The sequence below is a fragment of the Monodelphis domestica genome, chromosome 6 (assembly GCF_027887165.1).
Source record: "Monodelphis domestica isolate mMonDom1 chromosome 6, mMonDom1.pri, whole genome shotgun sequence".
NCBI lineage: Eukaryota > Metazoa > Chordata > Mammalia > Didelphimorphia > Didelphidae > Monodelphis > Monodelphis domestica.
In genome coordinates, this window is record NC_077232.1 from 300,539,060 (window position 1) to 300,553,360 (window position 14,301).

The window sequence follows — 14,301 nt, forward strand, 5'->3', positions numbered from 1 at the left end:
GAGAAATGAAAGTTTGTCAGAATTTCTTAAGAAAAGGAAAAGAACCAGAGCTAGATGAGATTTGGAGAACTGAGACAACCAAAGATGAAACAGCAAATCCTCCTCAGTAGCTGATCACCAAATACTTCTCCTGCCTGCCCTTTCTTGGATCAGGCATGTGGCACCAGGGTCAGGTCCTTGGCTGATAAGAAGAGGCATCTCTTATCCTACTTAAAAAAAAAATCTAATTACCTATCTAAAAGGTATGCTGCTACAAATAACTGAAATAAAAGATTACCATTAGCCTAAGTTTTCTTATATAAAATTTAATAGCTTTAAGTTTTGTATAATTCTTCTCTTAATGACATGATCGATTTCACAGGCACCCAAAGTGGTAGAATTTGAAGATATTCTGAAATATGGGATAACAAATTGCTGTGTTTTAACATAATGGCAAAGAATTGCTTGTACCAAGCTTGTCGATTTGCTTTGTAACCAAACCTTGGCTTGATTTACATTTATCTTCCATTTGCTGTTCTCAGATTTCTCAAAAGTTCAAGTTCATAACCACTACTCTAAATATTAGTTTCTGTCCTTCCACAAGTTAGAAATACTTGAACATACCAAGTGCCAACCATCCTTCTCCAAAGCTGCATTTCAAAAGCTTTTAGTATACTGACATTTGTAAATGGTGTAAAATTCTATTTGAAAAAATAATGTATTTAATTTTGCTATTTGCATAATTATAACATCAGCAATAATAGACCCATTTCAGGTATTTCGAAAGATTCATTAATGTGTACTTGAGGGAAGTGTGCACAGAAGAAAGTTATTGTTGTTTTTAATTATCCATCGAAGCATTGAAGATTTCTAGATTTGAAAGGACTTGGTAATGGCACTGAGTACACCAACTATGAAACACAATAGGTGATTTCGGGTACTACTTTAACTCCCATAAAGTACTGTCCATGTAATTAAGAATGTTTGATTTACAAAGCAATGGTAAAATTAGAAAATGACATTATTTGAATGTACACTCCACGTGCAGGCCGGATTTCTAATTGCTAATGTGTAACGCACACGTCAAGCTTTTGTTTTTATTTCTAGGGTGCCTATTTTTATAAGTGTTCTGATTTGATTATGAAGTTTTCATGGAGATTTTTGTAACGTGTTTAACAATTCTTGTACAAAATGTTTTTAACTATCTTTAGAGTGCTATATTTTCCTAGGAAATCATTTTCTTCTAGTTCAAAATTGTTAAAAGTTAAACAACTTTTAAATTAGAGTTGTGGACTTGTGTTCTTAATATGTATGAGCTATTTACTTGGGGGTTTGTTTTTAAACATAGGCTGTTTGGGGGGGGGGGGGGGTGCATTTATGGGAAACATTTTTACATTCAAATTGTCCACTGCTGGACAACTAGGCCCTAACTAAATCATTCAGCCATTTTTCAATCATATGCAACTTTTCATTACCCCATTTGGGGTCCCTGTTTTCTTGGCAAGGATACTGGAGAGAAACCTGCCCATTTTATAGATGAGAAAAGCGAGGCATAGTTAAATGACTTGCCCAGGGCCCCACAGCTCAGAAGTGTTGAAAGCCAGATTTGATTCAGCAAGATGAGTCTTCCTGTCTCCAGCCCTGTGTGGCCACTGTGCTACACAGATACCTTTAACTGATTGACTGTAGCCAAGGACTATAGGATTATTACAGGTAGCCTTTGAAAGCAGGTCATGAGAAAAGTGTACTGGCTTTCTCCTAGTTTACTGGAGTAAGGATACTGTACTTTCCATTTAAGAAGGAAACCTTTAGTCATATTGTTGGGAGCCTTTTTGGAGAGAGGAGTGGGGGGAGCTGGGAGATAATGCTGCTTTTGAATCTCTTTCCCAAATGGTCAGCATGTTTTGGCTAGAATGGCCTAGAACAGGGGTCCCCAAACAACAGCCCGCCAGCCACGTGCGGCCCTCTGAGGCCGTGTATCCAGCTGCCAACGCACTTCCGGAAGGGACACTTCTTTCATTGGTGGTCAAGAGGAGCACTGTATGTGGCAGTGCTGTGGCGCTCACGTATAGTACTTCCGGTGACATGACCCTTTGCACGTGGCGCCTTGTTCTGAGAGTAACTGAACAAGAACGAGGCGCCGCACAAAGGATTATGTGGCTGCACAAAGGAAGACGTCAGCATGGTGATCTGGGGGAGGGGATTCCGCACTGTATGTACTGCTGCCCTGGATAGAGGTGGCAGTGATGGGCCTGTGCAAGGTGTGACAGGCCCATCCCAGCCAGCGCTGCAGCCTCCGCTATCCCAGACAGCGTATACAGATTTGTTCATAGCTCTTTTTATAGTCCGGCCCTCCAACGGTCTGAGGGACAGTGAACTGGCCCCCTGTGTAAAAAGTTTGGGGACCCCAAAGTGAAGTAAAGAACAAGAAAGGGAATGGAATAATATTAGAAACTGCAAAGGAAATGGAAATAAAAGTCTTGGTGTAGACAGAAGTTTCACTTAATTTCATCAAATATTATTAAAAGGTTCCCTTTTTAACCATCTTAAAGGTTAGGAGATGATACATTTTATATTCTTATGCCCCAAATAATAATAGTAATAATAATAGCCAAATAATACACAAACTTTAATCAACTAATAGAAATCTTAAAGATTTAAAGACAAGTCAGTTTATTTGAGCAGATGCCAAGTGGTATATCTGCCACTGTTCAAGAAACTTGTTTGGGTAGCTCAGTGGATGGAGAGCCAGGAGGTCCTAGGCTCAAATTTGGTCTCAGATATTTCCCAGCTGTGTGACCCTGGGCAAGTCATTTAACCCCCGTTGTGTAGCCCTTACCACTCTTCTGCCTTGGAGCCAATACAGAGTATTGATTCTGAAGGGGAAGGTAGAGGTTTAAAAAAAATTTTTTTTTTTTTGTTTAAAACTACTTTTGATTCTTTTGACCTCATTATATCATTGGAAAGGGATTCAGTTTTCAGATTCAATAAAACTTCTTATCTACCCCCTTGTTATGATCACCTGTTGCAAAGATCCTAATTTTCTCCCCCATTTTTCACATAAGGCCTTGAATAATGTTTCTAAGTAACTGGTTTAAAACAAGGTGAGAATCTCATTACCAGGCTAGTCCTCAATGACTACCAGCTCTGTTAGGCTCAAAGAGTATGTGGGATTTGGAGTGAGGAGGTAGATAGCTTTTAGTAATCAACCAGAAAAGGTAAGTCAGGACTGTAGGCAAAATGGAGGGACCTCTATCATTGGATATTAAGATTTTTAACCTTTTTTTCAGTTTCTTATTTGTTTACTATTTGAACACCTAACAAATACACTCTTATTTCCCTGTTAATCCAATCCTCCAAGTTTCCAATGCAAATTTAAATATATTTTTAAAGACATTTATTTTTAGCATCTCCTTGTAAAAAGTTTAAGTGCTGAATTCTCTTCCACCAGATCCTCCCCACCCACTTTATACTGAAATCTTTTTTTAAAAGTTTTTTAAGAAATCACCCCATCTCCTGGGAAATTCCACACATTTTTCTAGTGCATTTTCAATTCACTCCCTACTTCCTACTATTTACTTGTAAAGCTGTTATTTACTGAGTAGAAGGGTACTCCTTAGGTTTGGCTTTGTATCTGGCACAGCCCCTCCTACTCAGTAGGCACTTCATAAACGTGGTAGATTGGACTGAGCCTCACTAATCTCTCCAAGTGACTCCCTGCTAACCCCTGGGATCCTGGTCTCTTCCCCGTGCCTGCCAGAGGCTGGTCAAGATGGAGTTCCTTCTTGTGAGAAGGCGCCTTTTCTACCCCAGGGCAAGGAACAGGGAGGTGGCGAGGAAAGCAGCCACAGGCCCCCCCCAAGGGACTCCACAGCTCTGCCACACTAGATGTAAGGGGTTTCATAAACCAAATGGGCAGTGATCTGGCCTGCCCTCTGCGTCCTTCGATATCCACCACCACGTGATTTCAAGGACTACATTTTATCTGTTCATCAGTAAGCACGTGACAAAAAAAATGTCAATGCATTGGGGGATTTTGTCTTAAATATTCAAGATTACCTTCATGCAGACATAATTAATGAGCAGAAACATTCAGTTCCACTAAGCCACCATAGTCATTAAATACTGAAGCAAAGTCATTGTAGCATAAACTGAAGGATATTTGCAACAGCTTAGCTACCCACTGAGTACAGTATCACATTAGTATCTCCAGGGCTGATTGTTGCTGAACCCAGAAGTCCCAGGATGGCTGGAGACTTGTCCCATCTGGCACACGGAAATCTCCATACTCTGTAAAAAAGAAAAACAGGTTCCAATCAATTGCTTCTTGACCCTTTTCCTGCCCGTGTCTTCTAAGATTTCAACAAAAAGTCACTCATGGTCTAATTAGCTGACCAACCCACAAAAAGCAAAAGGAAAAAAGCCCTCCAAATTCTATATAAAGGTGATTTCCTGTTCTCTGGAATTGTGGCGAGCAGAAAGAAAAGACTTCAACGGAGCCCGTGGAACCATTATGAGGAAGTGTGTCCGTGGACCTCCATTTCCACTCTGGCCTGTTTTGCCTCTAGCTTCTTTGGGACCATTTACTTTATCCATAACAACAAAACTAGTTCCTGTAGCTTAGTGGCAGCTGGCTCAGTTGTTACTGTGCGATCTCTCCCCAAAAGGTCTGTTTCCTCAATGCTACCCACCTCTTAGCTTTTCCCTCTGAATTGGGGACAATTTGTCTCTCTACCAAGGAAAATTCCAAGTGGTTAGAAAAACAAAACAATGCCAAGTCCAACTTTAGGAGTGGGTGTTAATGGAGATGGACTTGCAGAGATTGTAGAAATGGCTATTTACTTCACAGAGTATCAGAAAAGGGGAGACCGAAAAGAGCAACAGGGAGGTGTTCTACCCAGGAGAGCCCGTTATTTTGCATTTCCAAATCCCCGTATTCTTATGATGGGAAGAGTGTTCTACTTCCTTCCTCTTCCAACGCTTCCAACTTCCAGTCTTCCCCTCCTTCCGAAGTTCCCCAAATCCTTGCTCTTGGCAGTCATGACCAAACATCATAAGCTGGCTCCTTCCTTCATGGTGCTCCTCCTGCCCCCAGTTCTTTGATTCCTTTCCCCAGCCATCGAGAAGGCACAGAGTTGGAACATTCCAACGGTAAGGGTCAGTGTGAGCATCACATCATCAGGGTTCCTGGGCCACATTTGTCATTCAAAGCCATACGAATTCACCCACACCCCTCCTCACACATGCACACGACTCCTACACCACGGAATAATACAGCATCAAACTTCCTCCTGCTCACTCGCATCCACAGCCTCCCCTAAACGTAGTCCCAGCCTCTGGCTGTCACCCACACCCTGTGTGCCAGTTCCTTAGCCCTCTTCCTATCCGGGCTCCTGTACAGAGTCCGGCATGTTTGGTAACAGGCAAGAGAAGGGCAGGAGGGGGCTTTGCAAGCAGATCGTCCAGCGGCTAAGAAAGTTAAGGCAGATGCCTCCAGAGGATGGAGGGAACGGGCTTTTGTTTAGCGCCTGCCAGGTAAAAAGCACTTGAGAAATGTTGCTCATCCGAACCTTACAGCAACCTTGAGAAATCGGGGCTATCCCTGCCCCCATTTCACAACCGAGGAAACTGAGTAACTGGCCCAGGGTCACACAGCTAATGACATAGGCCCAAAGCTCCAGGCAAAGATGGTCCCATTGAACTAAGGTCTGCCCCAGCCGCTGCCTTCCCCACTCCCCCCCCGCAACATTCCTGTCTTGGGGTCACCGGCTTCAAGTCCCCAGGCACGGTTCTGGAGGGAAACTCCCCCGGACGTCACAAACGCCCTCTCGGTACCCAGCTCGAATCGGGGACCCAGCTGGCACCAGTGAGTGATTGCAGGCCGCGCTGTTCCTCCCCCCATCTCTTCCCCCGCCCGTACCAGGGGAGCAGGTAGAAGATCACGAAGAGGACCAGGTCGAAGAGCAGGAAGAGCCACAGGTCGAACCAGTACGAGCGTTTGCTGAGTTCCTGCCCCAGGCACGGGGTCTTCTGCTTCTCCTCAGCGTCGGCACCGGCGCCGGCGTCGCCCCGCGCCCGGGATCTGGGCCCACCTGCCGCTCCGGAGGAGTCGGAATCAGGGTCAGAACCAACTGTCGCCGCCACCGTGGCCATTCTCGTACCCCGGAAAGTTCGAACGCCGTGCAGGCACCGGCGCTATGGCGGCTTTAGCGTACTTACGTACTGAGTACGTGACTCCGGTCGTGGACGCGCGCACGGCCCCGCCCCTCGGAACTAGGCGCGGCACGTACTCTGAGGCCCGGTTGTGGGATTCTTTTCCCCAGACCCGGGTCTATATAACCCCAGTCAGCGCGGCAAACCGAAATCTTAGTCTCCCTCACTCCGGTGCCAGCAAGTAGGCTGCCCGCTTCTCCGATTCCTCCCCGGATGTGCCCTGCACTCGTTTCCTGCCTCGGTTTCCTCCTCTGTAAAATGGACTGCCAGGTGCTGGGGCAGTCATTAGACTGTAAGCTCCTTGAGGCCACGGGTTGTCTTTTACCCCTGTTGGTCCCCTCAGTGCTTAGCGGGGTGCCTGGCCCATGGTAGCAGGGGCTTCATAAATGTTTCTGTAATTGAATCAAGTGACACAACCTTTGTAAAGTACTTAACACGGTGCCCTTACCGGCTGTTCCTTGTAAAATGGCCCCTTTGGGGATGCCCTTTGACTGGAGCATTTGGATCCCAGTGAGGCCAAGGGGCACCAAGCAGCCGCCATTGAATCCTCCATAGCCCAGCCTGCCAGCCTGAGTTCTGTTCCTTTGGGACACAGCTATCAGCCCACAGAGCTGCCGGAATTGAAGGGGAGTGGGCAGGGAGATTTCCGGAAATCACATCAAGGGCCTCCCGCTCTCTTCAGAGCCAGATGGACCGATGTGGCGGAGAGGCATTTAAGGAGATTCCAAGCCTGCTGGATTCTGGATCCAAGAGGGAGTCCTCAGTTCCCCGCTGGAAGCAGGAGAGTCCCCGGAGCTCCAGCCCACCCGAGCACTTCCAGAAATCCATCAGAGACAAGACAACCCTCTGACGCTTTTATCTGGCACCTTCCAGCTGCTGGATACTGGAGGGGAAAAGGCAAAGGAAAACAGTGCCCTGGCCTAGGCAGGGGAGCTTAACAGTCTACCTTTTAATCCATGTCCACAGCCATAAAATGTTATGGGCACTAGGCAAGAGCTCCTGTGGGGGAAGGTTTCAATGCAAGCAGAAGGAACATTTTAGGACCCTTAGAGAGCTCTTCTCAAGGAAAATGGGTCACCTTGAGAAGTAGTGCTCTCCCCGCCTCCCTGCAAGGGCTTCAAGTAAAGGCTGCCTAACTCCTTGTTGGGAATATTGGACAGGCCACTCAGATTTGAGCTCAAGGCGGCCTGGACTGCTTTGGGCCTTCGGCTCTATTGATTCTGTGAGCTTTACTTTTGCTGGGGTGTTAGAAAAGCAGGAAGGGTCCCTAGAGAGTGTCCTGGCCACCATACTCCTTTTCCAGAGAAGGACCAGGGAAGGTAGGGCAGCAGAGGCCTCAGGGCAGGGAGGCCATGATTCCCAACCCTCTACTCGACTGGCTGCAAGGTTCAAACACAGGAGCTTTCCCAGAAAAGGGCATCCACCAATGGACCTGTCTTCTCTGAGGGCTGAATTGACTTCCAACATGGAGACGAGATCACACTCAGACTGTCCCCCAATGCGCGGGCAATGGCTAGTACCAAATACTAAGGCGGCAGCAGAGCTAGACAGTGGAGCTGTGATTTCTTTGACAGGTTGAATTCCCACCCTTTACCATCCACTTGTTGTTTGTTGTTATTATTCTTGTTCTTCTTGTTGTTGGCTCATCTTAATTATCCCCAACTCTCTCAGCGACCCAGTTTGGAGTTTTCTCCACAAAGATAGTAGAGTGCTTTGCCATTGGGAGTGGTTGCTGTCCTGGGCAGCTCTGAGTGTTAGGTTCAATGGATCCTAGAATCATAGATTTAAAGCTGGCAGGGACCTTGGAAACCATGGAGACCAACCCTGTCCCTCCCACACCCCAGTCCCAGTGTCGTTCTATAAGTGGTAAAACTGGGGACCCACAAAGTTTAGGAGATCATTCCTTGGACTTGGAGTTGGGAAGACATAGGTTTGAATCCCATCTCAGATTCAATCTCCTTGTGTGATCCTGAGCAAGGTGCTTAATTATTCTGTGCCTCAGTTTCCTTGAATTAAAAGCACCTATATTCCAAGATTTTTATGCAGATAAAATAAGATATTTGTAAAGCACTTTGCAAATTGTAAAGTCTTATTTAAATACTAGGTAAAATTATTGCTCAGTCACACAGTTTGTGTGTGGCTAAGGCAAGATTTGAACCCATATCGCTTCCTGACTTCCAAGTCTAGTACCCTATGAACTATGTCATTTTATAGGACATAGAACCTGAATTTCCTCTTTGGAATTCATCTCTTGCTGGAGGTTCCACCCTAAGAAGTCAAATAAATAAGACCAATCTCTGTTCCATGGGAGGGACACCTAGGAAGGATTCTTTGTCAACATTCCTAATGTTCAACACAGGCCAAGTTCTCTTCTCTCCTGTAGCCAAGGTATTTCATATTGGTGTATCGAGGATGAGCAGTGGAAACAGCTGTACCATGGCAGGGAGGTGGAAGGGAGGAGAGGAAGTCCCTGATTTGGAACAGGAGGGAGAGAAAGCAAAATTGGAAAAAGATGACAACAGTGAGAGTTGAGTTCCATTTATGGTGAGAGCGAACTGAGACCAGGGTCCTGAAAAAGTCGTTTCCAAGAGGAGGCGAGCCCTCGCTGGGAGCCTTGAGGAGAGAAAGTTGGCAGAGCATTTACCCTGCATCATTTTATCTGAGCCTCACAACAACCCTGGGACGTGGTTTTTAGTGACCTTAAATTCCGCATCAAACACCTTGCTTGGGACAGATTGAGATGGAGCAGGAATGTTGTTACCAGGGCCTTACTACTAGGAAGATGTGGTCAGCAACAGAAGGTAAACCCAGGTATTAGTCAGAATCACATGACATAAAATTTATGAAGCACAATAGCAGAGCAAAAAACCCTTATTCTCCCTCCCCTCAACACATTATTCCATAGCTTCTTCCCATCTGAGACTACCAGAGCTACCAGAGTTGGACCCAGTGATAGGCAATGGGAGGAAGGCAGGTGACAAAGTTCCTAATGCCATAGTGGACTGAGATCCCCAGTCTCTCCCTCCAACTCACTTCCTCTTTGAGAAAAGTGGGAGAATAAGTGGTGACCCACAAAGGAGGGTGCATAGGGATGAGGGAAGTGGTAACTAGTGAAGGTAGGAAAAGAAAAGGAAGGGAAGGCTGGAAGTGGGAAACGTCTGAGAATTTTGTCCTGTTTCCTTCCTAGGAAGATGACCTGGAATGACTTTGTGCTGAATGGCAAGTCTAGAGGGCTGGGAGAATCCTGTAAGGGAGGAGCCCTCCTGTCTGAAGCTCTAAAGCTAATCAAGCAAAGGGTTTCTGCTTTGTTTTCCTCCTACTTTTAATACAACTTTCTGCTAAAGTGTCTTAGACTTAGAGCTTAAAGGAACCTCAAGGATAATTAAATCGAATTCCTCCTTTTTCCAGAAAAGGAAACCAAGGCTGTGAGAGTATCCATGACCAACCCAAGGTTGTAGAGCTCATGGGCCAGCTTAGTTGAAGCAGCTGGGCACCTTGATGGAGAAACAAGAAGTAGCATGTCTCAAGTGAATCAATCCCCCCTTCACCTCAACCACCGTCTCTCCTCAGACCCCACTGGAGACAGATCAGAACCTTGAGGGTTCTCCCACAGCCATATTTGAAGAGGAGCAATCACAGTGGTAAAAAGGCTGACCCACCCCTTCTTCAGCACTCCAGCATCAACTGCCAACCAATTGGTATTGTCAAGTAGGGCCTTGGGAATAGTAGTGCCTCCCTGACCACTCCTGCCCAAGCCCCATAGGCATCACTCAAGGGAGTGAGTCTTGTGAGATGGGACCTGGCAGCAGCCACAGTCATTGCTACTCAAGACCCAAGAAGGAATATTCTCACCTGCAAAATCCTTGGCATTGATGAATGGCCCACATCTGAAAAAGAGAGAAGCTTGTCAGTAGAAGTAACATTAAACAGGGAATACGATGATCTTGTTTACCGTCGTACCCTAAGGAGGAGAGGACCTTTTCATCAGCTGACTCCAAGCTGAAGCTTTCTATGTGTATTGTCTCTCCCTACTAGAATATGAGTATGAGAGCAAGGATTGTCCCACTTTCCTATTTGTATCCCCAGTGCTGAGTGCAATGCTTTCCACATAGTGTTTAATAAATGCCTTTTCTCCATTCTTTTGTTCATTCATTCATTCGTTGTCTTAGGTAGGGGTTGAATTTAGAGCTTCCTGACTCTAAGAACAGTACACTCTCCACTGTACCACCTTGTCTCTCAATTTTTCTTTTTGTGGTGGGGGGAGGTGGTTAATATTATTGTAGCAAATGATCCTTCCTCCAATTTGCATCAATGGAGAAAAACAATATGTCCATCCTCAGGTATGATAAGTGAACTGGATGAGACTAGAGAAACTAAAGAGAAAAGACAGTCTGAGGTGGAGGAGGAGAAGGAGTCGAGTTCCTTTCAACTCTTACACATGGAAGAGGGTATCCAAAGTCTAGAGGAATTTAGAGAATGTGATTAATTAGACGACCTTAAAGGAAGAATTCTTCTGATAGCCTATCTTTCGCCTTCATCTGGCTTGAGAAGCTGCTGGATTGTTGGACTAAGATGATGCCATGAGTTTTGAGAAATACCACCTGTGTTCCATCAGGTCGTTGAGGGTGAAGACAGTGTCTGGCCTGGAGAGTAGGCCAGGAGGAAAACCAAGACCTTTGCTCAAGAGGCCCAGAACCCTGGAGATTTACATATTCCATTGGGATGAATGAGTTCCCTTTCAAGGATCTGTTGGATTTTCTTTCTTTTAATAAAGCAATTAATCTTTCACCTGCAATATGGTGAGAGAGATGCTTCTGTATAAGGAGTAATTTCCATATAAGGAAGTTGTATGTAGATGGTATATCAAGAATTTCCCAAGTTCCAGGGTTGGGATCTATGATGCAATGATGAGCAAATCAACCAAAATGGCCCCAGGCTTTTGAGTCTTGAGAAAGTCTCTGGTGCCTTCTACATAACAGGAAAATCCTGCCACCAGCCATTCCATAGTAGAAGGAAATGAAATGGATTGGAGCTTATGAATGATTACTGATATCATGGCCCTCACTAACTTCTGTCTCAGTGGCATATAGTGGCAATTGGTTTTGGAGTAAGAAGTACAAATGCACCCTCAGGTGCAGTATGGGAAAGGCTGGAGATGCTGGAAAGGAATTTCTCTAGAAGGGCCCTGCCTGAGACTCACCATTTGGCAATTTTTAATTTTGCCTAATTTTTCTGACTAATGATATGCTAAACTCAGTTGTTTCTATACAGTTGTAGAGTCAGCAAGTTCCAGTAGCACCTTAAGCATTTCAGTGCCCTGGTGAGAAGCACTGATCATGCTACCTTAGTTACATCTATGTTCTAGTCTGCCTATTTTAATTATGAATGGGAACTTCTCTATCAAATTTTGCTCATTCTCCCCCCACCCCCCTATCTCAATGTAAATGTTGCTCTGTCTAGGTGAAGGCTTCTCTTAAGAATAGAAAATATTAGAAGGTGCCCTTGAAGTCCCAGATCTCAAACTATATTACAAAGCAGCAGTCATCAAAACAATTTGGTACTGGCTAAGAGACAGAAAGGAGGATCAGTGGAATCGACTTGGGGTAAATGACCTCAGCAAGACAGTCTAGGACAAGCCCAAAGATCCCAGCTTTTGGGACCTAAATCCACTATTTGATAAAAACTGCTGGGAAAATTGGAGGACAGTGTGGGAGAGATTAGGTTTGGATCAACTCTTCACACTCTACACCAAGGTAAACTCAGAATGGGTGAATGGCTTGAATGTAAAGAAGGAAATAAGTAAATTATGTGAACACAGAATAATATACATGTCAGACCTTTGGGAAGGGAAAGATTTTAAAATCAAGCATGACTTAAAAAGAGTCACAAAATGTAAAATAAAGAATTTTGACTACATCAAATTAAAAAGGTTTTGTACAAACAAAACCAATGTAACCAAAATCAGAAGGAAAACAACAAATTGGGAAACAATTTTCATAACAAAAACCTCTGACAAAGGTTTAATTACTCAAATTTACAAAGAGCTAAACCAATTGTACAAAAAACCAAGCCATTCTCCAATTGATAAATGGGCAAGGGACATGGATAGGCAGTTTTCAGTTAAAGAAATCAAAACTATTATTAATAAGCACATGAAAAAGTGTTTTAAATCTCTGATAATCAGAGAGATGCAAATCAAAATAAATCTGAGGTATCACCTCACACCTAGCAGATTGGCTAACATGACAGCAAAGGAAAGTAATGAATGCTGGAGGGGATGTGGCAGTTGGGGCAGTAATGCATTGCTGGTGGAGTTGTGAATTGATCCAACCATCCTGGAGGGCAATTTGGAACTATGCCCAAAGGGTGATAAAAGACTGTCTGCCCTTTGATCCAGCCATAGCACTGCTGTGTTTGTACCCCAAAGAGATCATAAGGAAAAAGACTTGTACAAGAATATTCATAGCTGTGCTCTTTGTGGTGGCAAAAAATTGGAAAATGAAGGGATGCCCTTTGATTAGGGAATGGCTGAACAAATTGTGGTATATGTTGGTGATGGCATACTATTGTGCTCAAAGGAATAATAAAGTGGAGGAATTCCATGGAGACTGGAACAACCTCCAGGAATTGATGTAGAGTGAGAGGAGCAGAACCAGGAGAACATTGTACACAGAGACTGATACACTGTGGTACAATCAAACGTAATGGACTTCCCCATTAGTGTCAATGCAATGTCCCTGAATAACCTGCAGGGATCTATGAGAAAAAACACTATCCACAAGCAGAGGACAAATGGTGGGAACAAAAACACCGAAGAAAGGCAACTGCTTGACTACAAGGGCCAAGGGGATATGACTGGGTATATAGACTCTAAATGAATATCCTAGTGCAAATACCAAAAACATGGAAATGGTTTCAGATCAAGGACATATGTGATACCCATTGGAATCGCGCACCGGCTATGGGAGGGGTGGCGGGAGGGGAGGGAGGAAAAGAAAATGATTTTTGTATTCAATGAATAATGTTTGAAATTGACCAAATAAAAATAATGTTTAAAATTGAAAAAAAAAAGAATAGAAAATATTACCTCCATTCATCTTTGTAAACCTTAAAATTCCTTAGACTTATAAATGTTGGAATTTTCACCATTGGGATATTTCATACTTGGAAAATTTCTTACTGATAGTCTATTGGAATGGGAACCCCATTGGCATGGGAGGTTCCTTCTCTTCCCTTCTTCAGATTACTTTAGGACAGAAACCTTTTGCTGAACAATGGAAAGGACTCTGACCTATGCTTAAGCATAGAACAGGAATTTCTTTGAGTCATGATTGATTTTAGAATTGATACAATGGAGATACTTGGAATCAATCTCCACCCTATTCAGTCCTAACAGGATTTAGGAAGGGCTGCAACCTAGATCAAAATTTAATTATTCCAATCTCTACCCTACTCAGGGTAACAGGATTTAGGAAGGGCTGTAGCAAAGGATCAAAGATTTAATTATTTGAAAATATGACCTTCAACAGACAGGTGCAAAGCCTCTGGGCCGTCCTGGGTTTAAGCTAGAGCCTCCATTGGCACAGAGAAATTGAGGGACAGGTGATTGGTAGATGTGAGGACTGAGGGGAGGGAACTTGGATGGTTTCCTTAAAGATAGGGGAGTCTGAAGACTCGGGGAGGGGGTTGAGGAGTTGGTCGGAGTGGTGGCAGTGTACTCTGAGAAGCTTGCTCTGAAGGAAGCTGAAGGTGGGGGCCTCTGAGACTGTTTCTCCATTTTGGTCACGTGAGTAATAGGGACTGATCTCTTTTCTTTGCCTCAGCTATCTAAGGGCTTGGGCCTTTTGGCCCAGCCTAAACAGAAGGGGTATTTAAGCCCTATTCCCTTCTCTCCCTTTTTCTCTCTCTCTATCTCTAATTCCTTTCTTCCTCCTATTGAAATTAAACTCCATAAAAGGTTGACGGCTGATTTGAGTTTTCATTTAGGAATTACATAGCTGAATTCCTTGGCGACCTTAAATTAATATATATCAGTCTTTTAAAGTGATTCCCTTGTCACATCTTCTATATTTCTCTTTTCTATCCATTCTTAATTTTCTTTCTCATGTC

General features: G+C 44.2%; 1 non-coding gene across 1 annotated transcript; it reads right to left on the reverse strand.

The window, feature by feature from the left end:
- Nucleotides 1–289: 289 nt before the first annotated feature.
- Nucleotides 290–7,553, reverse strand: LOC103101789 (chromosome 5 C4orf3 homolog). Its single transcript, XR_008913062.1, has 2 exons — nucleotides 5,900–7,553; nucleotides 290–4,269 (listed from the first exon to the last, which is right to left on the reverse strand). It is a non-coding gene; the product is annotated as a chromosome 5 C4orf3 homolog (transcript).
- Nucleotides 7,554–14,301: the final 6,748 nt, after the last annotated feature.